Raw genomic sequence first — 25765 nt, forward strand, 5'->3', positions numbered from 1 at the left:
TGAGGTTGGGTCAGTATTTCTCTCAGTGAGGGAGGGGCAGTAATTCTCTCAGTGAGGGAGGGGCAGTAATTCTCTGAGGGAGGGGCAGTAATTCTCAGTGAGGGAGCGGCAGTAATGATCAGTGAGGGAGGGGCAGTAATTCTGAGTTCGGGAGCGGCAGTAATTATCAGTGAGGGAGGTCAGTAATTCTCTGAGGGAGGGGCAGTAATTCTCTCAGTGAAGGAGGGGCATTTAATTCTCAGTGATTGAGGGACAGTAATTCTCTCAGTGAGGGAGGGGCAGTAATTCTCAATGAGGGTGGGGCAGTAATTCTCTCAGTGAGGGAGGGGCTGAAATTCTCAGTGAGGGATGGGCAGCAATTCTCTCAGTGAGGGAGCGGCAGTAATTCTCAGTGAGGGAGGGGCAGTAATTCTCAGTGAGGGAGATACAGTAATTCTCAGTGAGGGAGCGGCAGTAATTCTCAGTGTGGGAGGGGCAGTAATTCTCTCAGTGAGTGAGGGGCAGTAATTCTCAGTGAGGGAGGGGCAGTAATTCTCAGTGAGGGAGGGGCAGTAATTATCAGTGAGGGAGGTCAGTACTTCTCAGTGAGGGAGGGGCAGTACTTCTTTCGTTGAGGTTGGGTCAGTATTTCTCTCAGTGAGGGAGGGGCAGTAATTCTCTCAGTGAGGGAGGGGCAGTAATTCTCTGAGGGAGGGGCAGTAATTCTCAGTGAGGGAGCGGCAGTAATGATCAGTGAGGGAGGGGCAGTAATTCTGAGTTCGGGAGCGGCAGTAATTATCAGTGAGGGAGGTCAGTAATTCCCAGTGAGGGAGGGGCAGTAATTATCAGTGAGGGAGGTCAGTAATTCTCAGTGAGGGAGGGGCAGTAATTCTCTCAGTGAAGGAGGGGCATTTAATTCTCTGTGATTGAGGGACAGTAATTCTCTCAGTGAGGGAGGGGCAGTAATTCTCAGTGAGGGATGGGCAGTAATTCTCTCAGTGAGGGAGCGGCAGTAATTCTCAGTGAGGGAAGGGCAGTAATTCTCAGTGAGGGAGGGGCAGTAATTCTCAGTGAGGGAGGGGCAGTAATTCTCAGTGAGGGAGGGGCAGTAATTCTCTCAGTGAGGGAAGGGCAGTAATTCTCAGTGAGGGAGGGGCAGTAATTCTCTCAGTGAGGGAGGGGCAGTAATTCTCAGTGAGGGAGGGGCATTTAATTCTCAGCGAGGGAGGGGCATTAATTCTCAGTGAGGGAGGGGCAGTAATTCTCTCAGTGACGGAGTGGCAGTATTTCTCAGTGAGGGAGGGTCAATAATTCTCAGTGAGGGAGGGAAAGTATTTCTACCTGTGAGGGAGGGGCAGTAATTCTCTCGGAGGGAGGGGCAGTAATTCTCAGTGAGGGAGGGGCAGTAATTCTCAGTGAGGGAGGGGCAGTAATTCTCAGTGAAGGGGGGGCAATACTTCTCAGTGAGGGAGGGGCAGTAATTCTCTCAGTGAGGGAGGGGCAGTAATTCTCTCAGAGAGCGTGGGGCAATACTTCTCAGTGAGGGAGGGGCAGTAATTCAATGAGGGTGGGGCAATACTTCTCAGTGAGGGAGGGGCAGGAATTCTCTCAGTGAAGGAGGGGAAGTAATTCTCCATCAGGGAGGGGCAGTAATGTTCTCAGTGAGGGAGGGGCAGTAATTCTCTCAGTGAGGGAGGGGCAGTAATTCTCAGTGAGGGATGGGCAGTAATTCTCAGTGAGGGAGGGGCAGTAATTCTCTCAGTGTGGGAGGGACAATAATTCTCAGTGAGGGAGGGGCAGTAATTCTCAGTGAGGGAGGGGCAGTAATTCTCCATGAGGGAGGGGCAGTAATTCTCTGTGAGGGAGGGGCAGTAATTCTCTCAGAGGGAGGGGCAGTAATTCTCTCAGAGGGAGGGGCAGTAATTCTCTCAATGAGGGAGGGGCAGTAATTCTCAGTGAGGGAGGGGCAGTAATTCTCAGTGAGGGAGGGGCAGTAATTCTCTCAATGAGGGAGGGGCAGTAATTATCTCAGTGAGGGAGGGGCAGTAATTCTCAGTGAGGGAGAGGCTGTAATTCTCTCAGTGTGGGAGTGACAATAATTCTCAGTGAGGGAGGGGCAGTAATTCTCAGTGAGGAAGGGGCAGTAATTATCTCAGTGAGGGAGGGGCAGTAATTCTCAGTGAGGGAGGGGCAATACTTCTCAGTGAGGGAGGGGCAGTAATTCAATGAGGGTGGGGCAATACTTCTCAGTGAGGGAGGGGCAGGAATTCTCTCAGTGAAGGAGGGGAAGTAATTCTCCATCAGGGAGGGGCAGTAATTTTCTCAGTGAGGGAGGGGCAGTAATTCTCTCAGTGAGGGAGGGGCAGTAATTCTCAGTGAGGGAGGGGCAGTAATTCTCAGTGAGGGAGGGGCAGTAATTCTCTCAGTGAGGGAGGGGCAGTAATTCTCAGTGAGGAAGGGGCAGTAATCCTCTCAGTGAGGGAGGGGCAGTAATTATCTCAGTGAGGGAGGGGCAGTAATTCTCAGTGAGGGAGGGGCTGTAATTCTCTCAGTGTGGGAGGGACAATAATTCTCAGTGAGGGAGGGGCAGTAATTCTCAGTGAGGGAGGGGCAGTAATTATCTCAGTGAGGGAGGGGCACGAATTCTCAGTGAGGGAGGGGCAGTAATTCTCAGTGAGGGAGGGGCAGTAATTCTCCATGAGGGAGGGGCAGTAATTATCTGTGAGGGAGGGGCAGTAATTCTCCATGAGGGAGGGGCAGTAATTCTCAGTGAGGGAGGGGCAGTAATTCTCAGTGACGGTGGGGCAGTAATTCTCTCAGTGAGGGAGGGGCAGTAATTCTCAGTGAGGGAGGGGCAGTAATTCTCTGAGAGAGGGGCATTTAATTCTCAGTGAGGGAGGGGCAGTAATTCTCAGTGAGGGAGGGGCAGTAATTCTCAGTGAGGGAGATACAGTAATTCTCAGTGATAGAGCGGCAGTAATTCTCAGTGTGGGAGGGGCAGTAATTCTCTCAGTGAGGGAGATACAGTAATTCTCAGTGATAGAGCGGCAGTAATTCTCAGTGTGGGAGGGGCAGTAATTCTCTCAGTGAGTGAGGGGCAGTAATTCTCAGTGAGGGAGGGACAGTAATTCTCAGTGAGGGAGGGGCAGTAATTATCAGTGAGGGAGGTCAGTACTTCTCAGTGAGGGAGGGGCAGTACTTCTTTCGTTGAGGTTGGGTCAGTATTTCTCTCAGTGAGGGAGGGGCAGTAATTCTCTCAGTGAGGGAGGGGCAGTAATTCTCTGAGGGAGGGGCAGTAATTCTCAGTGAGGGAGCGGCAGTAATGATCAGTGAGGGAGGGGCAGTAATTCTGAGTTCGGGAGCGGCAGTAATTATCAGTGAGGGAGGTCAGTAATTCTCAGTGAGGGAGGGGCAGTAATTCTCTCAGTGAAGGAGGGGCATTTAATTCTCAGTGATTGAGGGACAGTAATTCTCTCAGTGAGGGAGGGGCAGTAATTCTCAATGAGGGTGGTGCAGTAATTCTCTCAGTGAGGGAGGGGCAGAAATTCTCAGTGAGGGATGGGCAGTAATTCTCTCAGTGAGGGAGCGGCAGTAATTCTCAGTGAGGGAGGGGCAGTAATTCTCAGTGAGGGAGGGGCAGTAATTCTCTCAGTGAGGGAAGGGCAGTAATTCTCAGTGAGGGAGGGGCAGTAATTCTCAGTGAGGGAGGGGCAGTAATTCTCAGTGAGGGAGGGGCAGTAATTCTCAGTGAGGGAGGGGCAGTAATTCTCTCAGTGAGGGCGGGACAGTAATTCTCAGTGAGGGAGGGGCATTTAATTCTCAGCGAGGGAGGGGCATTAATTCTCAGTGAGGGAGGGGCAGTAATTCTCTCAGTGACGGAGTGGCAGTATTTCTCAGTGAGGGAGGGTCAATAATTCTCAGTGAGGGAGGGAAAGTATTTCTACCTGTGAGGGAGGGGCAGTAATTCTCTCGGAGGGAGGGGCAGTAATTCTCAGTGAGGGAGGGGCAGTAATTCTCAGTGAGGGAGGGGCAGTAATTCTCAGTGAAGGGGGGGCAATACTTCTCAGTGAGGGAGGGGCAGTAATTCTCTCAGTGAGGGAGGGGCAGTAATTCTCTCAGAGAGTGTGGGGCAATACTTCTCAGTGAGGGAGGGGCAGTAATTCAATGAGGGTGGGGCAATACTTCTCAGTGAGGGAGGGGCAGGAATTCTCTCAGTGAAGGAGGGGAAGTAATTCTCCATCAGGGAGGGGCAGTAATTTTCTCAGTGAGGGAGGGGCAGTAATTCTCTCAGTGAGGGAGGGGCAGTAATTCTCAGTGAGGGATGGGCAGTAATTCTCAGTGAGGGAGGGGCAGTAATTCTCTCAGTGTGGGAGGGACAATAATTCTCAGTGAGGGAGGGGCAGTAATTCTCAGTGAGGGAGGGGCAGTAATTCTCCATGAGGGAGGGGCAGTAATTCTCTGTGAGGGAGGGGCAGTAATTCTCTCAGAGGGAGGGGCAGTAATTCTCTCAGAGGGAGGGGCAGTAATTCTCTCAATGAGGGAGGGGCAGTAATTCTCAGTGAGGGAGGGGCAGTAATTCTCAGTGAGGGAGGGGCAGTAATTCTCTCAATGAGGGAGGGGCAGTAATTATCTCAGTGAGGGAGGGGCAGTAATTCTCAGTGAGGGAGGGGCTGTAATTCTCTCAGTGTGGGAGTGACAATAATTCTCAGTGAGGGAGGGGCAGTAATTCTCAGTGAGGAAGGGGCAGTAATTATCTCAGTGAGGGAGGGGCAGTAATTCTCAGTGAGGGAGGGGCAATACTTCTCAGTGAGGGAGGGGCAGTAATTCAATGAGGGTGGGGCAATACTTCTCAGTGAGGGAGGGGCAGGAATTCTCTCAGTGAAGGAGGGGAATTAATTCTCCATCAGGGAGGGGCAGTAATTTTCTCAGTGAGGGAGGGGCAGTAATTCTCTCAGTGAGGGAGGGGCAGTAATTCTCAGTGAGGGAGGGGCAGTAATTCTCAGTGAGGGAGGGGCAGTAATTCTCTCAGTGAGGGAGGGGCAGTAATTCTCAGTGAGGAAGGGGCAGTAATCCTCTCAGTGAGGGAGGGGCAGTAATTATCTCAGTGAGGGAGGGGCAGTAATTCTCAGTGAGGGAGGGGCTGTAATTCTCTCAGTGTGGGAGGGACAATAATTCTCAGTGAGGGAGGGGCAGTAATTCTCAGTGAGGGAGGGGCAGTAATTATCTCAGTGAGGGAGGGGCACGAATTCTCAGTGAGGGAGGGGCAGTAATTCTCAGTGAGGGAGGGGCAGTAATTCTCCATGAGGGAGGGGCAGTAATTCTCTGTGAGGGAGGGGCAGTAATTCTCCATGAGGGAGGGGCAGTACTTCTCAGTGAGGGAGGGGCAGTACTTCTTTCGTTGAGGTTGGGTCAGTATTTCTCTCAGTGAGGGAGGGGCAGTAATTCTCTCAGTGAGGGAGGGGCAGTAATTCTCTGAGGGAGGGGCAGTAATTCTCAGTGAGGGAGCGGCAGTAATGATCAGTGAGGGAGGGGCAGTAATTCTGAGTTCGGGAGCGGCAGTAATTCTCAGTGAGGGAGGGGCAGTAATTCTCTGAGAGAGGGGCATTTAATTCTCAGTGAGGGAGGGGCAGTAATTCTCAGTGAGGGAGGGGCAGTAATTCTCAGTGAGGGAGATACAGTAATTCTCAGTGATAGAGCGGCAGTAATTCTCAGTGTGGGAGGGGCAGTAATTCTCTCAGTGAGGGAGATACAGTAATTCTCAGTGATAGAGCGGCAGTAATTCTCAGTGTGGGAGGGGCAGTAATTCTCTCAGTGAGTGAGGGGCAGTAATTCTCAGTGAGGGAGGGACAGTAATTCTCAGTGAGGGAGGGGCAGTAATTATCAGTGAGGGAGGTCAGTACTTCTCAGTGAGGGAGGGGCAGTACTTCTTTCGTTGAGGTTGGGTCAGTATTTCTCTCAGTGAGGGAGGGGCAGTAATTCTCTCAGTGAGGGAGGGGCAGTAATTCTCTGAGGGAGGGGCAGTAATTCTCAGTGAGGGAGCGGCAGTAATGATCAGTGAGGGAGGGGCAGTAATTCTGAGTTCGGGAGCGGCAGTAATTATCAGTGAGGGAGGTCAGTAATTCTCAGTGAGGGAGGGGCAGTAATTCTCTCAGTGAAGGAGGGGCATTTAATTCTCAGTGATTGAGGGACAGTAATTCTCTCAGTGAGGGAGGGGCAGTAATTCTCAATGAGGGTGGTGCAGTAATTCTCTCAGTGAGGGAGGGGCAGAAATTCTCAGTGAGGGATGGGCAGTAATTCTCTCAGTGAGGGAGCGGCAGTAATTCTCAGTGAGGGAGGGGCAGTAATTCTCAGTGAGGGAGGGGCAGTAATTCTCTCAGTGAGGGAAGGGCAGTAATTCTCAGTGAGGGAGGGGCAGTAATTCTCAGTGAGGGAGGGGCAGTAATTCTCAGTGAGGGAGGGGCAGTAATTCTCAGTGAGGGAGGGGCAGTAATTCTCTCAGTGAGGGCGGGACAGTAATTCTCAGTGAGGGAGGGGCATTTAATTCTCAGCGAGGGAGGGGCATTAATTCTCAGTGAGGGAGGGGCAGTAATTCTCTCAGTGACGGAGTGGCAGTATTTCTCAGTGAGGGAGGGTCAATAATTCTCAGTGAGGGAGGGAAAGTATTTCTACCTGTGAGGGAGGGGCAGTAATTCTCTCGGAGGGAGGGGCAGTAATTCTCAGTGAGGGAGGGGCAGTAATTCTCAGTGAGGGAGGGGCAGTAATTCTCAGTGAAGGGGGGGCAATACTTCTCAGTGAGGGAGGGGCAGTAATTCTCTCAGTGAGGGAGGGGCAGTAATTCTCTCAGAGAGTGTGGGGCAATACTTCTCAGTGAGGGAGGGGCAGTAATTCAATGAGGGTGGGGCAATACTTCTCAGTGAGGGAGGGGCAGGAATTCTCTCAGTGAAGGAGGGGAAGTAATTCTCCATCAGGGAGGGGCAGTAATTTTCTCAGTGAGGGAGGGGCAGTAATTCTCTCAGTGAGGGAGGGGCAGTAATTCTCAGTGAGGGATGGGCAGTAATTCTCAGTGAGGGAGGGGCAGTAATTCTCTCAGTGTGGGAGGGACAATAATTCTCAGTGAGGGAGGGGCAGTAATTCTCAGTGAGGGAGGGGCAGTAATTCTCCATGAGGGAGGGGCAGTAATTCTCTGTGAGGGAGGGGCAGTAATTCTCTCAGAGGGAGGGGCAGTAATTCTCTCAGAGGGAGGGGCAGTAATTCTCTCAATGAGGGAGGGGCAGTAATTCTCAGTGAGGGAGGGGCAGTAATTCTCAGTGAGGGAGGGGCAGTAATTCTCTCAATGAGGGAGGGGCAGTAATTATCTCAGTGAGGGAGGGGCAGTAATTCTCAGTGAGGGAGGGGCTGTAATTCTCTCAGTGTGGGAGTGACAATAATTCTCAGTGAGGGAGGGGCAGTAATTCTCAGTGAGGAAGGGGCAGTAATTATCTCAGTGAGGGAGGGGCAGTAATTCTCAGTGAGGGAGGGGCAATACTTCTCAGTGAGGGAGGGGCAGTAATTCAATGAGGGTGGGGCAATACTTCTCAGTGAGGGAGGGGCAGGAATTCTCTCAGTGAAGGAGGGGAATTAATTCTCCATCAGGGAGGGGCAGTAATTTTCTCAGTGAGGGAGGGGCAGTAATTCTCTCAGTGAGGGAGGGGCAGTAATTCTCAGTGAGGGAGGGGCAGTAATTCTCAGTGAGGGAGGGGCAGTAATTCTCTCAGTGAGGGAGGGGCAGTAATTCTCAGTGAGGAAGGGGCAGTAATCCTCTCAGTGAGGGAGGGGCAGTAATTATCTCAGTGAGGGAGGGGCAGTAATTCTCAGTGAGGGAGGGGCTGTAATTCTCTCAGTGTGGGAGGGACAATAATTCTCAGTGAGGGAGGGGCAGTAATTCTCAGTGAGGGAGGGGCAGTAATTATCTCAGTGAGGGAGGGGCAGTAATTCTCAGTGAGGGAGGGGCAGTAATTCTCCATGAGGGAGGGGCAGTAATTCTCTGTGAGGGAGGGGCAGTAATTCTCCATGAGGGAGGGGCAGTACTTCTCAGTGAGGGAGGGGCAGTACTTCTTTCGTTGAGGTTGGGTCAGTATTTCTCTCAGTGAGGGAGGGGCAGTAATTCTCTCAGTGAGGGAGGGGCAGTAATTCTCTGAGGGAGGGGCAGTAATTCTCAGTGAGGGAGCGGCAGTAATGATCAGTGAGGGAGGGGCAGTAATTCTGAGTTCGGGAGCGGCAGTAATTATCAGTGAGGGAGGTCAGTAATTCTCAGTGAGGGAGCGGCAGTAATTCTCAGTGAGGGAGGGGCAGTAATTCTCAGTGAGGGAGGGGCAGTAATTCTCTCAGTGAGGGAAGGGCAGTAATTCTCAGTGAGGGAGGGGCAGTAATTCTCAGTGAGGGAGGGGCAGTAATTCTCTCAGTGAGGGATGGGCAGTAATTCTCAGTGAGGGAGGGGCAGTAATTCTCTCAGTGAGGGAGGGGCAGTAATTCTCAGTGAGGGAGGGGCATTTAATTCTCAGCGAGGGAGGGGCATTAATTCTCAGTGAGGGAGGGGCAGTAATTCTCTCAGTGAAGGAGTGGCAGTATTTCTCAGTGAGGGAGGGTCAATAATTCTCAGTGAGGGAGGGGCAGTATTTCTACCTGTGAGGGAGGGGCAGTAATTCTCTCAGTGAGGGAGGGGCAGTAATTCTCAGTGAGGGATGGGCAGTAATTCTCAGTGAGGGAGGGGCAGTAATTCTCTCAGTGTGGGAGGGACAATAATTCTCAGTGAGGGAGGGGCAGTAATTCTCAGTGAGGGAGGGGCAGTAATTCTCCATGAGGGAGGGGCAGTAATTCTCTGTGAGGGAGGGGCAGTAATTCTCTCAGAGGGAGGGGCAGTAATTCTCTCAGAGGGAGGGGCAGTAATTCTCTCAATGAGGGAGGGGCAGTAATTCTCAGTGAGGGAGGGGCAGTAATTCTCAGTGAGGGAGGGGCAGTAATTCTCTCAATGAGGGAGGGGCAGTAATTATCTCAGTGAGGGAGGGGCAGTAATTCTCAGTGAGGGAGGGGCTGTAATTCTCTCAGTGTGGGAGTGACAATAATTCTCAGTGAGGGAGGGGCAGTAATTCTCAGTGAGGAAGGGGCAGTAATTATCTCAGTGAGGGAGGGGCAGTAATTCTCAGTGAGGGAGGGGCAATACTTCTCAGTGAGGGAGGGGCAGTAATTCAATGAGGGTGGGGCAATACTTCTCAGTGAGGGAGGGGCAGGAATTCTCTCAGTGAAGGAGGGGAAGTAATTCTCCATCAGGGAGGGGCAGTAATTTTCTCAGTGAGGGAGGGGCAGTAATTCTCTCAGTGAGGGAGGGGCAGTAATTCTCAGTGATAGAGCGGCAGTAATTCTCAGTGTGGGAGGGGCAGTAATTCTCTCAGTGAGTGAGGGGCAGTAATTCTCAGTGAGGGAGGGGCAGTAATTCTCAGTGAGGGAGGGGCAGTAATTATCAGTGAGGGAGGTCAGTACTTCTCAGTGAGGGAGGGGCAGTACTTCTTTCGTTGAGGTTGGGTCAGTATTTCTCTCAGTGAGGGAGGGGCAGTAATTCTCTCAGTGAGGGAGGGGCAGTAATTCTCTGAGGGAGGGGCAGTAATTCTCAGTGAGGGAGCGGCAGTAATGATCAGTGAGGGAGGGGCAGTAATTCTGAGTTCGGGAGCGGCAGTAATTATCAGTGAGGGAGGTCAGTAATTCTCAGTGAGGGAGGGGCAGTAATTCTCTCAGTGAAGGAGGGGCATTTAATTCTCAGTGATTGAGGGACAGTAATTCTCTCAGTGAGGGAGGGGCAGTAATTCTCAATGAGGGTGGTGCAGTAATTCTCTCAGTGAGGGAGGGGCAGAAATTCTCAGTGAGGGATGGGCAGTAATTCTCTCAGTGAGGGAGCGGCAGTAATTCTCAGTGAGGGAGGGGCAGTAATTCTCAGTGAGGGAGGGGCAGTAATTCTCTCAGTGAGGGAAGGGCAGTAATTCTCAGTGAGGGAGGGGCAGTAATTCTCAGTGAGGGAGGGGCAGTAATTCTCTCAGTGAGGGAAGGGCAGTAATTCTCAGTGAGGGAGGGGCAGTAATTCTCTCAGTGAGGGAGGGGCAGTAATTCTCAGTGAGGGAGGGGCATTTAATTCTCAGCGAGGGAGGGGCATTAATTCTCAGTGAGGGAGGGGCAGTAATTCTCTCAGTGAAGGAGTGGCAGTATTTCTCAGTGAGGGAGGGTCAATAATTCTCAGTGAGGGAGGGGCAGTATTTCTACCTGTGAGGGAGGGGCAGTAATTCTCTCAGTGAGGGAGGGGCAGTAATTCTCAGTGAGGGATGGGCAGTAATTCTCAGTGAGGGAGGGGCAGTAATTCTCTCAGTGTGGGAGGGACAATAATTCTCAGTGAGGGAGGGGCAGTAATTCTCAGTGAGGGAGGGGCAGTAATTCTCCATGAGGGAGGGGCAGTAATTCTCTGTGAGGGAGGGGCAGTAATTCTCTCAGTGAGGGAGGGGCAGTAATTCTCAGTGAGGGAGGGGCTGTAATTCTCTCAGTGTGGGAGTGACAATAATTCTCAGTGAGGGAGGGGCAGTAATTCTCAGTGAGGAAGGGGCAGTAATTATCTCAGTGAGGGAGGGGCAGTAATTCTCAGTGAGGGAGGGGCAATACTTCTCAGTGAGGGAGGGGCAGTAATTCAATGAGGGTGGGGCAATACTTCTCAGTGAGGGAGGGGCAGGAATTCTCTCAGTGAAGGAGGGGAATTAATTCTCCATCAGGGAGGGGCAGTAATTTTCTCAGTGAGGGAGGGGCAGTAATTCTCTCAGTGAGGGAGGGGCAGTAATTCTCAGTGAGGGAGGGGCAGTAATTCTCAGTGAGGGAGGGGCAGTAATTCTCTCAGTGAGGGAGGGGCAGTAATTCTCAGTGAGGAAGGGGCAGTAATCCTCTCAGTGAGGGAGGGGCAGTAATTATCTCAGTGAGGGAGGGGCAGTAATTCTCAGTGAGGGAGGGGCTGTAATTCTCTCAGTGTGGGAGGGACAATAATTCTCAGTGAGGGAGGGGCAGTAATTCTCAGTGAGGGAGGGGCAGTAATTATCTCAGTGAGGGAGGGGCACGAATTCTCAGTGAGGGAGGGGCAGTAATTCTCAGTGAGGGAGGGGCAGTAATTCTCCATGAGGGAGGGGCAGTAATTCTCTGTGAGGGAGGGGCAGTAATTCTCCATGAGGGAGGGGCAGTACTTCTCAGTGAGTGAGGGGCAGTACTTCTTTCGTTGAGGTTGGGTCAGTATTTCTCTCAGTGAGGGAGGGGCAGTAATTCTCTCAGTGAGGGAGGGGCAGTAATTCTCTGAGGGAGGGGCAGTAATTCTCAGTGAGGGAGCGGCAGTAATGATCAGTGAGGGAGGGGCAGTAATTCTGAGTTCGGGAGCGGCAGTAATTCTCAGTGAGGGAGGGGCAGTAATTCTCTGAGAGAGGGGCATTTAATTCTCAGTGAGGGAGGGGCAGTAATTCTCAGTGAGGGAGGGGCAGTAATTCTCAGTGAGGGAGATACAGTAATTCTCAGTGATAGAGCGGCAGTAATTCTCAGTGTGGGAGGGGCAGTAATTCTCTCAGTGAGGGAGATACAGTAATTCTCAGTGATAGAGCGGCAGTAATTCTCAGTGTGGGAGGGGCAGTAATTCTCTCAGTGAGTGAGGGGCAGTAATTCTCAGTGAGGGAGGGACAGTAATTCTCAGTGAGGGAGGGGCAGTAATTATCAGTGAGGGAGGTCAGTACTTCTCAGTGAGGGAGGGGCAGTACTTCTTTCGTTGAGGTTGGGTCAGTATTTCTCTCAGTGAGGGAGGGGCAGTAATTCTCTCAGTGAGGGAGGGGCAGTAATTCTCTGAGGGAGGGGCAGTAATTCTCAGTGAGGGAGCGGCAGTAATGATCAGTGAGGGAGGGGCAGTAATTCTGAGTTCGGGAGCGGCAGTAATTATCAGTGAGGGAGGTCAGTAATTCTCAGTGAGGGAGGGGCAGTAATTCTCTCAGTGAAGGAGGGGCATTTAATTCTCAGTGATTGAGGGACAGTAATTCTCTCAGTGAGGGAGGGGCAGTAATTCTCAATGAGGGTGGTGCAGTAATTCTCTCAGTGAGGGAGGGGCAGAAATTCTCAGTGAGGGATGGGCAGTAATTCTCTCAGTGAGGGAGCGGCAGTAATTCTCAGTGAGGGAGGGGCAGTAATTCTCAGTGAGGGAGGGGCAGTAATTCTCTCAGTGAGGGAAGGGCAGTAATTCTCAGTGAGGGAGGGGCAGTAATTCTCAGTGAGGGAGGGGCAGTAATTCTCAGTGAGGGAGGGGCAGTAATTCTCTCAGTGAGGGCGGGACAGTAATTCTCAGTGAGGGAGGGGCATTTAATTCTCAGCGAGGGAGGGGCATTAATTCTCAGTGAGGGAGGGGCAGTAATTCTCTCAGTGACGGAGTGGCAGTATTTCTCAGTGAGGGAGGGTCAATAATTCTCAGTGAGGGAGGGAAAGTATTTCTACCTGTGAGGGAGGGGCAGTAATTCTCTCGGAGGGAGGGGCAGTAATTCTCAGTGAGGGAGGGGCAGTAATTCTCAGTGAGGGAGGGGCAGTAATTCTCAGTGAAGGGGGGGCAATACTTCTCAGTGAGGGAGGGGCAGTAATTCTCTCAGTGAGGGAGGGGCAGTAATTCTCTCAGAGAGTGTGGGGCAATACTTCTCAGTGAGGGAGGGGCAGTAATTCTCAGTGAGGGAGCGGCAGTAATTCTCTGAGGGAGGGACAGTAATTCTCAGTGAGGGAGGGGAAGTAATTTTCAGTGAGGGAGGGGCAGTAACTCTCTCAGTGAGGGAGGGGCAGTAATTTTCACTAAGGGAGGGGCGGTAACTCTGTCAGTGAGGGAGGGGCAGTAATTCTCTCAGTGAGGGAGGGGCATTAATTCTCAGTGAGGGAGGGGCAGTAATTCTCTCAGTGAGGGAGGGGCAGTAATTTTCACGAAGGGAGGGGCAGTAACTCTGTCAGTGAGGGAGGGGCAGTAATTCTCTCAGTGAGGGAGGGTCAGTAATTCTCTGTGAGGGAGGGGCAGTAATTCTCTCAGTGAAAGAGGGGCAGTAATTCTCAGTGAAGGGGGGGCAATACTTCTCAGTAAGGCAGGGGCAGTAATTCTCTCAGTGAGGGAGGGGCAGTAATTCTCTCAGTGAAGGAGGGGAAGTAATTCTCCATTAGGGAGGGGCAGTAATTTTCTCAGTGAGGGAGGGGCAGTAATTCTCTCAGTGAGGTAGGAGCAGTAATTTTCCGTGAGGGAGGGGCAATAATTCTCAGTGAGGGAGGGCAGTATTTCTACCTGTGAGGGAGGGGCAGTAATTTTCAGTGAGGGAGGGGCAGTAATTCTCAGTGAGGGAGGGGCAGTGATTCTCTCAGTGAAGGAGGTGCAGTAATTCTCAGTGATGGAGGGGCAGTAATTCTCTCAGTGAGGGATGGGCAGTAATTCTCAATGAGGGAGGGGCAGTAATTCTCAGTGAGGGAGGGGCAGTAATTCTCAGTGAGGGAGGGGCAGTAATTCTCAGTGAGGGAGGGACAGTAATTCTCTCAGTGAGGGAGGGACAGTAATTCTCTCAGTGTGGGAGTGACAATAATTCTCAGTGAGGGAGGGGCAGTAATTCTCAGTGAGGAAGGGGAGTAATTATCTCAGTGAGGGAGGGGCAGTAATTATCTCAGTGAGGGAGGGGCAGGAATTCTCAGTGAGGGAGGGGCAGTAATTCTCAGTGAGGGAGGGGCAGTAATTCTCTCAGTGAGGGAAGGGCAGTAATTCTCAGTGAGGGAGGGGCAGTAATTCTCTCAGTGAGGGAGGGGCAGTAATTCTCAGTGAGGGAGGGGCATTTAATTCTCAGCGAGGGAGGGGCATTAATTCTCAGTGAGGGAGGGGCAGTAATTCTCTCAGTGACGGAGTGGCAGTATTTCTCAGTGAGGGAGGGTCAATAATTCTCAGTGAGGGAGGGGCAGTATTTCTACCTGTGAGGGAGGGGCAGTAATTCTCTCGGAGGGAGGGGCAGTAATTCTCAGTGAGGGAGGGGCAGTATTTCTACCTGTGAGGGAGGGGCAGTAATTCTCTCAGTGGAGTGAGGGGCAGTAATTCTCAGTGAGGGAGGGGCAGTAATTCTCAGTGAGGGAGGGGCAGTAATTATCAGTGAGGGAGGTCAGTACTTCTCAGTGAGGGAGGGGCAGTACTTCTTTCGTTGAGGTTGGGTCAGTATTTATCTCAGTGAGGGAGGGGCAGTAATTCTCTGAGGGAGGGGCAGCAATTATCAGTGAGGGAGCGGCAGTAATTATCAGTGAGGGAGGGGCAGTAATTTTGAGTTAGGGAGCGGCAGTAATTATCAGTGAGGGAGGTCAGTAATTCTCAGTGAGGGAGGGACAGTAATTCTCTCAGTGAGGGAGGGGCAGTAATTCTCTCAGTGAGGGAGGGGCAGTAATTCTCAGTGAAGGGGGGCAGCAATTCTCTCAGTGAGGTAGGGGCAGTAATTTTCAGTGAGGGAGTGGCAATAATTCTCAGTGAGGGAGGGCAGTATTTCTACCTGTGAGGGAGGGGCAGTAATATTCAGTGAGGGAGGGGCAGTAATTCTCAGTGAGGGAGGGGCAGTAATTCTCTCAGTGAAGGAGGGGCAGTAATTCTCAGTGAGGGAGGGGCAGTAATTCTCAGTGAGGGAGAGGCAGTAATTCTCTCAGTGAGGGAGGGGCAATAATTCTCAGTGAGGGAGGGGCAGTAATTCTCTCAGTGAGGGATGGGCAGTAATTATCTCAGTGAGGGAGGGGCAGTAATTCTCAGTGAGGGAGGGGCTGTAATTCTCTCAGTGTGGGAGGGACAATAATTCTCAGTGAGGGAGAGGCAGTAATTCTCAGTGAGGGAGGGGCAGTAATTCTCCATGAGGGAGGGGCAGTAATTCTCTGTGAGGGAGGGGCAGTAATTCTCCATGAGGGATGGGGCAGTAATTCTCTCAGAGGGAGGGGCAGTAATTCTCTCAATGAGGGAGGGGCAGTAATTCTCTCAATGAGGGAGGGGCAGTAATTCTCAGTGAGGGAGGGGCAGTAATTCTCAGTGAGGGAGGGGCAGTAATTATCTCAGTGAGGGAGGGGCAGTAATTCTCAGTGAGGGAGGGGCTGTAATTCTCTCAGTGTGGGAGTGACAATAATTCTCAGTGAGGGAGGGGCAGTAATTCTCAGTGAGGAAGGGGCAGTAATTATCTCAGTGAGGGAGGGGCAGGAATTCTCAGTGAGGGAGGGGCAGTAATTCTCAGTGAGGGAGGGGCAGTAATTCTCAGTGAGGGAGGGACAGTAATTCTCTCAGTGAGGGAGGGACAGTAATTCTCTCAGTGAGGGAGGGGCAGTAATTCTCAGTGAAGGGGGGGCAATACTTCTCAGTGAGGGAGGGGCAGTAATTCTCTCAGTGAGGGAGGGGCAGTAATTCTCTCAGAGAGCGTGGGGCAATACTTCTCAGTGAGGGAGGGGCAGTAATTCAATGAGGGTGGGGCAATACTTCTCAGTGAGGGAGGGGCAGGAATTCTCTCAGTGAAGGAGGGGAAGTAATTCTCCATCAGGGAGGGGCAGTAATTTTCTCAGTGAGGGAGGGGCAGTAATTCTCAGTGAGGGAGGGGCAGTAATTCTCAGTGAGGGAGGGGCAGTAATTCTCTCAATGAGGGAGGGGCAGTAATTCTCAGTGAGGGAGGGGCAGTAATCCTCTCAGTGAGGGAGGGGCAGTAATCCTCTCAGTGAGGGAGGGGCAGTAATTATCTCAGTGAGGGAGGGGCAGTAATTCTCAGTGAGGGAGGGCTGTAATTCTCTCAGTGTGGGAGGGACAATAATTCTCAGTGAGGGAGGGGCAGTAATTCTCAGTGAGGGTGGGGCAGTAATTATCTCAGTGAGGGAGGGGCAGGAATTCTCAGTGAGGGAGGGGCAGTAATTCTCAGTGAGGGAGGGGCAGTAATTCTCCATGAGGGAGGGGCAGTAATTCTCTGTGAGGGAGGGGCAGTAATTCTCCATGAGGGAGGGGCAGTAATTCTCAGTGAGGGAGGGGCAGTAATTCTCTCAGTAAGGGAGGGGCAGTAATTCTCAGTGAGGGAGGGGCAGTAATTCTCTCAGTAAGGGAGGGGCAGTAATTCTCAGTGAGGGAGGGGCAGTAATTCTCTGAGAGAGGGGCATTTAATTCTCAGTGAGGGAGGGGCAGTAATTCTCAGTGAGGGAGGGGCAGTAATTCTCAGTGAGGGAGATACAGTAATTCTCAGTGAGGGAGCGGCAGTAATTCTCAGTGTGGGAGGGGCAGTAATTCTCTCAGTGAGTGAGGGGCAGTAATTCTCAGTGAGGGAGGGGCAGTAATTCTCAGTGAGGGAGGGGCAGTAATTATCAGTGAGGGAGGTCAGTACTTCTCAGTGAGGGAGGGGCAGTACTTCTTTCGTTGAGGTTGGGTCAGTATTTCTCTCAGTGACGGAGGGGCAGTAATTCTCTCAGTGAGGGAGGGGCAGTAATTCTCTGAGGGAGGGGCAGTAATTCTCAGTGAGGGAGCGGCAGTAATGATCAGTGAGGGAGGGGCAGTAATTCTGAGTTCGGGAGCGGCAGTAATTATCAGTGAGGGAGGTCAGTAATTCTCAGTGAGGGAGGGGCAGTAATTCTCTCAGTGAAGGAGGGGCATTTAATTCTCAGTGATTGAGGGACAGTAATTCTCTCAGTGAGGGAGGGGCAGTAATTCTCAATGAGGGTGGTGCAGTAATTCTCTCAGTGAGGGAGGGGCAGAAATTCTCAGTGAGGGATGGGCAGTAATTCTCTCAGTGAGGGAGCGGCAGTAATTCTCAGTGAGGGAGGGGCAGTAATTCTCAGTGAGGGAGGGGCAGTAATTCTCTCAGTGAGGGAAGGGCAGTAATTCTCAGTGAGGGAGGGGCAGTAATTCTCATTGAGGGAGGGGCAGTAATTCTCAATGAGGGAGGGGCAGTAATTCTCTCAGTAAGGGAAGGGCAGTAATTCTCAGTGAGGGAGGGGCAGTAATTCTCAGCGAGGGAGGGGCATTTAATTCTCAGCGAGGGAGGGGCATTAATTCTCAGTGAGGGAGGGGCAGTAATTCTCTCAGTGACGGAGTGGCAGTATTTCTCAGTGAGGGAGGGTCAATAATTCTCAGTGAGGGAGGGGCAGTATTTCTACCTGTGAGGGAGGGGCAGTAATTCTCTCGGAGGGAGGGGCAGTAATTCTCAGTGAGGGAGGGGCAGTAATTCTCTCAGTGAGGGAGGGACAGTAATTCTCAGTGAGGGAGGGACAGTAATTCTCTCAGTGAGGGAGGGACAGTAATTCTCTCAGTGAGGGAGGGGCAGTAATTCTCTCAGTGAGGGAGGGGCAGTAATTCTCTCAGAGGGTGTGGGGCAATACTTCTCAGTGAGGGAGGGGCAGTAATTCAATGAGGGTGGGGCAATACTTCTCAGTGAGGGAGGGGCAGGAATTCTCTCAGTGAAGGAGGGGAAGTAATTCTCCATCAGGGAGGGGCAGTAATTTTCTCAGTGAGGGAGGGGCAGTAATTCTCTCAGTGAGGGAGGGGCAGTAATTCTCAGTGAGGGATGGGCAGTAATTCTCAGTGAGGGAGGGGCAGTAATTCTCTCAGTGTGGGAGGGACAATAATTCTCAGTGAGGGAGGGGCAGTAATTCTCAGTGAGGGAGGGGCAGTAATTCTCAGTGAGGGAGGGGCAGTAATTCTCTGTGAGGGAGGGGCAGTAATTCTCTCAGAGGGAGGGGCAGTAATTCTCTCAGAGGGAGGGGCAGTAATTCTCTCAATGAGGGAGGGGCAGTAATTCTCAGTGAGGGAGGGGCAGTAATTCTCAGTGAGGGAGGGGCAGTAATTCTCTCAATGAGGGAGGGGCAGTAATTATCTCAGTGAGGGAGGGGCAGTAATTCTCAGTGAGGGAGGGGCTGTAATTCTCTCAGTGTGGGAGTGACAATAATTCTCAGTGAGGGAGGGGCAGTAATTCTCAGTGAGGAAGGGGCAGTAATTATCTCAGTGAGGGAGGGGCAGTAATTCTCAGTGAGGGAGGGGCAATACTTCTCAGTGAGGGAGGGGCAGTAATTCAATGAGGGTGGGGCAATACTTCTCAGTGAGGGAGGGGCAGGAATTCTCTCAGTGAAGGAGGGGAATTAATTCTCCATCAGGGAGGGGCAGTAATTTTCTCAGTGAGGGAGGGGCAGTAATTCTCTCAGTGAGGGAGGGGCAGTAATTCTCAGTGAGGGAGGGGCAGTAATTCTCAGTGAGGGAGGGGCAGTAATTCTCTCAGTGAGGGAGGGGCAGTAATTCTCAGTGAGGAAGGGGCAGTAATCCTCTCAGTGAGGGAGGGGCAGTAATTATCTCAGTGAGGGAGGGGCAGTAATTCTCAGTGAGGGAGGGGCTGTAATTCTCTCAGTGTGGGAGGGACAATAATTCTCAGTGAGGGAGGGGCAGTAATTCTCAGTGAGGGAGGGGCAGTAATTATCTCAGTGAGGGAGGGGCACGAATTCTCTGTGAGGGAGGGGCAGTAATTCTCAGTGAGGGAGGGGCAGTAATTCTCCATGAGGGAGGGGCAGTAATTCTCTGTGAGGGAGGGGCAGTAATTCTCCATGAGGGAGGGGCAGTACTTCTCAGTGAGGGAGGGGCAGTACTTCTTTCGTTGAGGTTGGGTCAGTATTTCTCTCAGTGAGGGAGGGGCAGTAATTCTCTCAGTGAGGGAGGGGCAGTAATTCTCTGAGGGAGGGGCAGTAATTCTCAGTGAGGGAGCGGCAGTAATGATCAGTGAGGGAGGGGCAGTAATTCTGAGTTCGGGAGCGGCAGTAATTCTCAGTGAGGGAGGGGCAGTAATTCTCTGAGAGAGGGGCATTTAATTCTCAGTGAGGGAGGGGCAGTAATTCTCAGTGAGGGAGGGGCAGTAATTCTCAGTGAGGGAGATACAGTAATTCTCAGTGATAGAGCGGCAGTAATTCTCAGTGTGGGAGGGGCAGTAATTCTCTCAGTGAGGGAGATACAGTAATTCTCAGTGATAGAGCGGCAGTAATTCTCAGTGTGGGAGGGGCAGTAATTCTCTCAGTGAGTGAGGGGCAGTAATTCTCAGTGAGGGAGGGACAGTAATTCTCAGTGAGGGAGGGGCAGTAATTATCAGTGAGGGAGGTCAGTACTTCTCAGTGAGGGAGGGGCAGTACTTCTTTCGTTGAGGTTGGGTCAGTATTTCTCTCAGTGAGGGAGGGGCAGTAATTCTCTCAGTGAGGGAGGGGCAGTAATTCTCTGAGGGAGGGGCAGTAATTCTCAGTGAGGGAGCGGCAGTAATGATCAGTGAGGGAGGGGCAGTAATTCTGAGTTCGGGAGCGGCAGTAATTATCAGTGAGGGAGGTCAGTAATTCTCAGTGAGGGAGGGGCAGTAATTCTCTCAGTGAAGGAGGGGCATTTAATTCTCAGTGATTGAGGGACAGTAATTCTCTCAGTGAGGGAGGGGCAGTAATTCTCAATGAGGGTGGTGCAGTAATTCTCTCAGTGAGGGAGGGGCAGAAATTCTCAGTGAGGGATGGGCAGTAATTCTCTCAGTGAGGGAGCGGCAGTAATTCTCAGTGAGGGAGGGGCAGTAATTCTCAGTGAGGGAGGGGCAGTAATTCTCTCAGTGAGGGAAGGGCAGTAATTCTCAGTGAGGGAGGGGCAGTAATTCTCAGTGAGGGAGGGGCAGTAATTCTCAGTGAGGGAGGGGCAGTAATTCTCAGTGAGGGAGGGGCAGTAATTCTCTCAGTGAGGGCGGGACAGTAATTCTCAGTGAGGGAGGGGCATTTAATTCTCAGCGAGGGAGGGGCATTAATTCTCAGTGAGGGAGGGGCAGTAATTCTCTCAGTGACGGAGTGGCAGTATTTCTCAGTGAGGGAGGGTCAATAATTCTCAGTGAGGGAGGGAAAGTATTTCTACCTGTGAGGGAGGGGCAGTAATTCTCTCGGAGGGAGGGGCAGTAATTCTCAGTGAGGGAGGGGCAGTAATTCTCAGTGAGGGAGGGGCAGTAATTCTCAGTGAAGGGGGGGCAATACTTCTCAGTGAGGGAGGGGCAGTAATTCTCTCAGTGAGGGAGGGGCAGTAATTCTCTCAGAGAGTGTGGGGCAATACTTCTCAGTGAGGGAGGGGCAGTAATTCAATGAGGGTGGGGCAATACTTCTCAGTGAGGGAGGGGCAGGAATTCTCTCAGTGAAGGAGGGGAAGTAATTCTCCATCAGGGAGGGGCAGTAATTTTCTCAGTGAGGGAGGGGCAGTAATTCTCTCAGTGAGGGAGGGGCAGTAATTCTCAGTGAGGGATGGGCAGTAATTCTCAGTGAGGGAGGGGCAGTAATTCTCTCAGTGTGGGAGGGACAATAATTCTCAGTGAGGGAGGGGCAGTAATTCTCAGTGAGGGAGGGGCAGTAATTCTCCATGAGGGAGGGGCAGTAATTCTCTGTGAGGGAGGGGCAGTAATTCTCTCAGAGGGAGGGGCAGTAATTCTCTCAGAGGGAGGGGCAGTAATTCTCTCAATGAGGGAGGGGCAGTAATTCTCAGTGAGGGAGGGGCAGTAATTCTCAGTGAGGGAGGGGCAGTAATTCTCTCAATGAGGGAGGGGCAGTAATTATCTCAGTGAGGGAGGGGCAGTAATTCTCAGTGAGGGAGGGGCTGTAATTCTCTCAGTGTGGGAGTGACAATAATTCTCAGTGAGGGAGGGGCAGTAATTCTCAGTGAGGAAGGGGCAGTAATTATCTCAGTGAGGGAGGGGCAGTAATTCTCAGTGAGGGAGGGGCAATACTTCTCAGTGAGGGAGGGGCAGTAATTCAATGAGGGTGGGGCAATACTTCTCAGTGAGGGAGGGGCAGGAATTCTCTCAGTGAAGGAGGGGAATTAATTCTCCATCAGGGAGGGGCAGTAATTTTCTCAGTGAGGGAGGGGCAGTAATTCTCTCAGTGAGGGAGGGGCAGTAATTCTCAGTGAGGGAGGGGCAGTAATTCTCAGTGAGGGAGGGGCAGTAATTCTCTCAGTGAGGGAGGGGCAGTAATTCTCAGTGAGGAAGGGGCAGTAATCCTCTCAGTGAGGGAGGGGCAGTAATTATCTCAGTGAGGGAGGGGCAGTAATTCTCAGTGAGGGAGGGGCTGTAATTCTCTCAGTGTGGGAGGGACAATAATTCTCAGTGAGGGAGGGGCAGTAATTCTCAGTGAGGGAGGGGCAGTAATTATCTCAGTGAGGGAGGGGCACGAATTCTCAGTGAGGGAGGGGCAGTAATTCTCAGTGAGGGAGGGGCAGTAATTCTCCATGAGGGAGGGGCAGTAATTCTCTGTGAGGGAGGGGCAGTAATTCTCCATGAGGGAGGGGCAGTACTTCTCAGTGAGGGAGGGGCAGTACTTCTTTCGTTGAGGTTGGGTCAGTATTTCTCTCAGTGAGGGAGGGGCAGTAATTCTCTCAGTGAGGGAGGGGCAGTAATTCTCTGAGGGAGGGGCAGTAATTCTCAGTGAGGGAGCGGCAGTAATGATCAGTGAGGGAGGGGCAGTAATTCTGAGTTCGGGAGCGGCAGTAATTATCAGTGAGGGAGGTCAGTAATTCTCAGTGAGGGAGCGGCAGTAATTCTCAGTGAGGGAGGGGCAGTAATTCTCAGTGAGGGAGGGGCAGTAATTCTCTCAGTGAGGGAAGGGCAGTAATTCTCAGTGAGGGAGGGGCAGTAATTCTCAGTGAGGGAGGGGCAGTAATTCTCTCAGTGAGGGATGGGCAGTAATTCTCAGTGAGGGAGGGGCAGTAATTCTCTCAGTGAGGGAGGGGCAGTAATTCTCAGTGAGGGAGGGGCATTTAATTCTCAGCGAGGGAGGGGCATTAATTCTCAGTGAGGGAGGGGCAGTAATTCTCTCAGTGAAGGAGTGGCAGTATTTCTCAGTGAGGGAGGGTCAATAATTCTCAGTGAGGGAGGGGCAGTATTTCTACCTGTGAGGGAGGGGCAGTAATTCTCTCAGTGAGGGAGGGGCAGTAATTCTCAGTGAGGGATGGGCAGTAATTCTCAGTGAGGGAGGGGCAGTAATTCTCTCAGTGTGGGAGGGACAATAATTCTCAGTGAGGGAGGGGCAGTAATTCTCAGTGAGGGAGGGGCAGTAATTCTCCATGAGGGAGGGGCAGTAATTCTCTGTGAGGGAGGGGCAGTAATTCTCTCAGAGGGAGGGGCAGTAATTCTCTCAGAGGGAGGGGCAGTAATTCTCTCAATGAGGGAGGGGCAGTAATTCTCAGTGAGGGAGGGGCAGTAATTCTCAGTGAGGGAGGGGCAGTAATTCTCTCAATGAGGGAGGGGCAGTAATTATCTCAGTGAGGGAGGGGCAGTAATTCTCAGTGAGGGAGGGGCTGTAATTCTCTCAGTGTGGGAGTGACAATAATTCTCAGTGAGGGAGGGGCAGTAATTCTCAGTGAGGAAGGGGCAGTAATTATCTCAGTGAGGGAGGGGCAGTAATTCTCAGTGAGGGAGGGGCAATACTTCTCAGTGAGGGAGGGGCAGTAATTCAATGAGGGTGGGGCAATACTTCTCAGTGAGGGAGGGGCAGGAATTCTCTCAGTGAAGGAGGGGAAGTAATTCTCCATCAGGGAGGGGCAGTAATTTTCTCAGTGAGGGAGGGGCAGTAATTCTCTCAGTGAGGGAGGGGCAGTAATTCTCAGTGATAGAGCGGCAGTAATTCTCAGTGTGGGAGGGGCAGTAATTCTCTCAGTGAGTGAGGGGCAGTAATTCTCAGTGAGGGAGGGGCAGTAATTCTCAGTGAGGGAGGGGCAGTAATTATCAGTGAGGGAGGTCAGTACTTCTCAGTGAGGGAGGGGCAGTACTTCTTTCGTTGAGGTTGGGTCAGTATTTCTCTCAGTGAGGGAGGGGCAGTAATTCTCTCAGTGAGGGAGGGGCAGTAATTCTCTGAGGGAGGGGCAGTAATTCTCAGTGAGGGAGCGGCAGTAATGATCAGTGAGGGAGGGGCAGTAATTCTGAGTTCGGGAGCGGCAGTAATTATCAGTGAGGGAGGTCAGTAATTCTCAGTGAGGGAGGGGCAGTAATTCTCTCAGTGAAGGAGGGGCATTTAATTCTCAGTGATTGAGGGACAGTAATTCTCTCAGTGAGGGAGGGGCAGTAATTCTCAATGAGGGTGGTGCAGTAATTCTCTCAGTGAGGGAGGGGCAGAAATTCTCAGTGAGGGATGGGCAGTAATTCTCTCAGTGAGGGAGCGGCAGTAATTCTCAGTGAGGGAGGGGCAGTAATTCTCAGTGAGGGAGGGGCAGTAATTCTCTCAGTGAGGGAAGGGCAGTAATTCTCAGTGAGGGAGGGGCAGTAATTCTCAGTGAGGGAGGGGCAGTAATTCTCTCAGTGAGGGAAGGGCAGTAATTCTCAGTGAGGGAGGGGCAGTAATTCTCTCAGTGAGGGAGGGGCAGTAATTCTCAGTGAGGGAGGGGCATTTAATTCTCAGCGAGGGAGGGGCATTAATTCTCAGTGAGGGAGGGGCAGTAATTCTCTCAGTGAAGGAGTGGCAGTATTTCTCAGTGAGGGAGGGTCAATAATTCTCAGTGAGGGAGGGGCAGTATTTCTACCTGTGAGGGAGGGGCAGTAATTCTCTCAGTGAGGGAGGGGCAGTAATTCTCAGTGAGGGATGGGCAGTAATTCTCAGTGAGGGAGGGGCAGTAATTCTCTCAGTGTGGGAGGGACAATAATTCTCAGTGAGGGAGGGGCAGTAATTCTCAGTGAGGGAGGGGCAGTAATTCTCCATGAGGGAGGGGCAGTAATTCTCTGTGAGGGAGGGGCAGTAATTCTCTCAGAGGGAGGGGCAGTAATTCTCTCAGAGGGAGGGGCAGTAATTCTCTCAATGAGGGAGGGGCATTAATTCTCAGTGAGGGAGGGGCAGTAATTCTCAGTGAGGGAGGGGCAGTAATTCTCTCAATGAGGGAGGGGCAGTAATTATCTCAGTGAGGGAGGGGCAGTAATTCTCAGTGAGGGAGGGGCTGTAATTCTCTCAGTGTGGGAGTGACAATAATTCTCAGTGAGGGAGGGGCAGTAATTCTCAGTGAGGAAGGGGCAGTAATTATCTCAGTGAGGGAGGGGCAGTAATTCTCAGTGAGGGAGGGGCAATACTTCTCAGTGAGGGAGGGGCAGTAATTCAATGAGGGTGGGGCAATACTTCTCAGTGAGGGAGGGGCAGGAATTCTCTCAGTGAAGGAGGGGAAGTAATTCTCCATCAGGGAGGGGCAGTAATTTTCTCAGTGAGGGAGGGGCAGTAATTCTCTCAGTGAGGGAGGGGCAGTAATTCTCAGTGAGGGAGGGGCAGTAATTCTCAGTGAGGGAGGGGCAGTAATTCTCTCAGTGAGGGAGGGGCAGTAATTCTCAGTGAGGAAGGGGCAGTAATCCTCTCAGTGAGGGAGGGGCAGTAATTATCTCAGTGAGGGAGGGGCAGTAATTCTCAGTGAGGGAGGGGCTGTAATTCTCTCAGTGTGGGAGGGACAATAATTCTCAGTGAGGGAGGGGCAGTAATTCTCAGTGAGGGAGGGGCAGTAATTATCTCAGTGAGGGAGGGGCACGAATTCTCAGTGAGGGAGGGGCAGTAATTCTCAGTGAGGGAGGGGCAGTAATTCTCCATGAGGGAGGGGCAGTAATTCTCTGTGAGGGAGGGGCAGTAATTCTCTCAATGAGGGAGGGGCAGTAATTCTCAGTGAGGGAGGGGCAGTAATTCTCAGTGACGGTGGGGCAGTAATTCTCTCAGTGAGGGAGGGGCAGTAATTCTCAGTGAGGGAGGGGCAGTAATTCTCTGAGAGAGGGGCATTTAATTCTCAGTGAGGGAGGGGCAGTAATTCTCAGTGAGGGAGGGGCAGTAATTCTCAGTGAGGGAGATACAGTAATTCTCAGTGATAGAGCGGCAGTAATTCTCAGTGTGGGAGGGGCAGTAATTCTCTCAGTGAGTGAGGGGCAGTAATTCTCAGTGAGGGAGGGGCAGTAATTCTCAGTGAGGGAGGGGCAGTAATTATCAGTGAGGGAGGTCAGTACTTCTCAGTGAGGGAGGGGCAGTACTTCTTTCGTTGAGGTTGGGTCAGTATTTCTCTCAGTGAGGGAGGGGCAGTAATTCTCTCAGTGAGGGAGGGGCAGTAATTCTCTGAGGGAGGGGCAGTAATTCTCAGTGAGGGAGCGGCAGTAATGATCAGTGAGGGAGGGGCAGTAATTCTGAGTTCGGGAGCGGCAGTAATTATCAGTGAGGGAGGTCAGTAATTCTCAGTGAGGGAGGGGCAGTAATTCTCTCAGTGAAGGAGTGGCATTTAATTCTCAGTGATTGAGGGACAGTAATTCTCTCAGTGAGGGAGGGGCAGTAATTCTCAATGAGGGTGGTGCAGTAATTCTCTCAGTGAGGGAGGGGCAGAAATTCTCAGTGAGGGATGGGCAGTAATTCTCTCAGTGAGGGAGCGACAGTAATTCTCAGTGAGGGAGGGGCAGTAATTCTCAGTGAGGGAGGGGCAGTAATTCTCTCAGTGAGGGAAGGGCAGTAATTCTCAGTGAGGGAGGGGCAGTAATTCTCAGTGAGGGAGGGGCAGTAATTCTCTCAGTGAGGGAAGGGCAGTAATTCTCAGTGAGGGAGGGGCAGTAATTCTCTCAGTGAGGGAGGGGCAGTAATTCTCAGTGAGGGAGGGGCATTTAATTCTCAGCGAGGGAGGGGCATTAATTCTCAGTGAGGGAGGGGCAGTAATTCTCTCAGTGAAGGAGTGGCAGTATTTCTCAGTGAGGGAGGGTCAATAATTCTCAGTGAGGGAGGGGCAGTA

This window comes from Pristiophorus japonicus, chromosome 26 (assembly GCF_044704955.1).
Source record: "Pristiophorus japonicus isolate sPriJap1 chromosome 26, sPriJap1.hap1, whole genome shotgun sequence".
Lineage (NCBI taxonomy): Eukaryota > Metazoa > Chordata > Chondrichthyes > Pristiophoridae > Pristiophorus > Pristiophorus japonicus.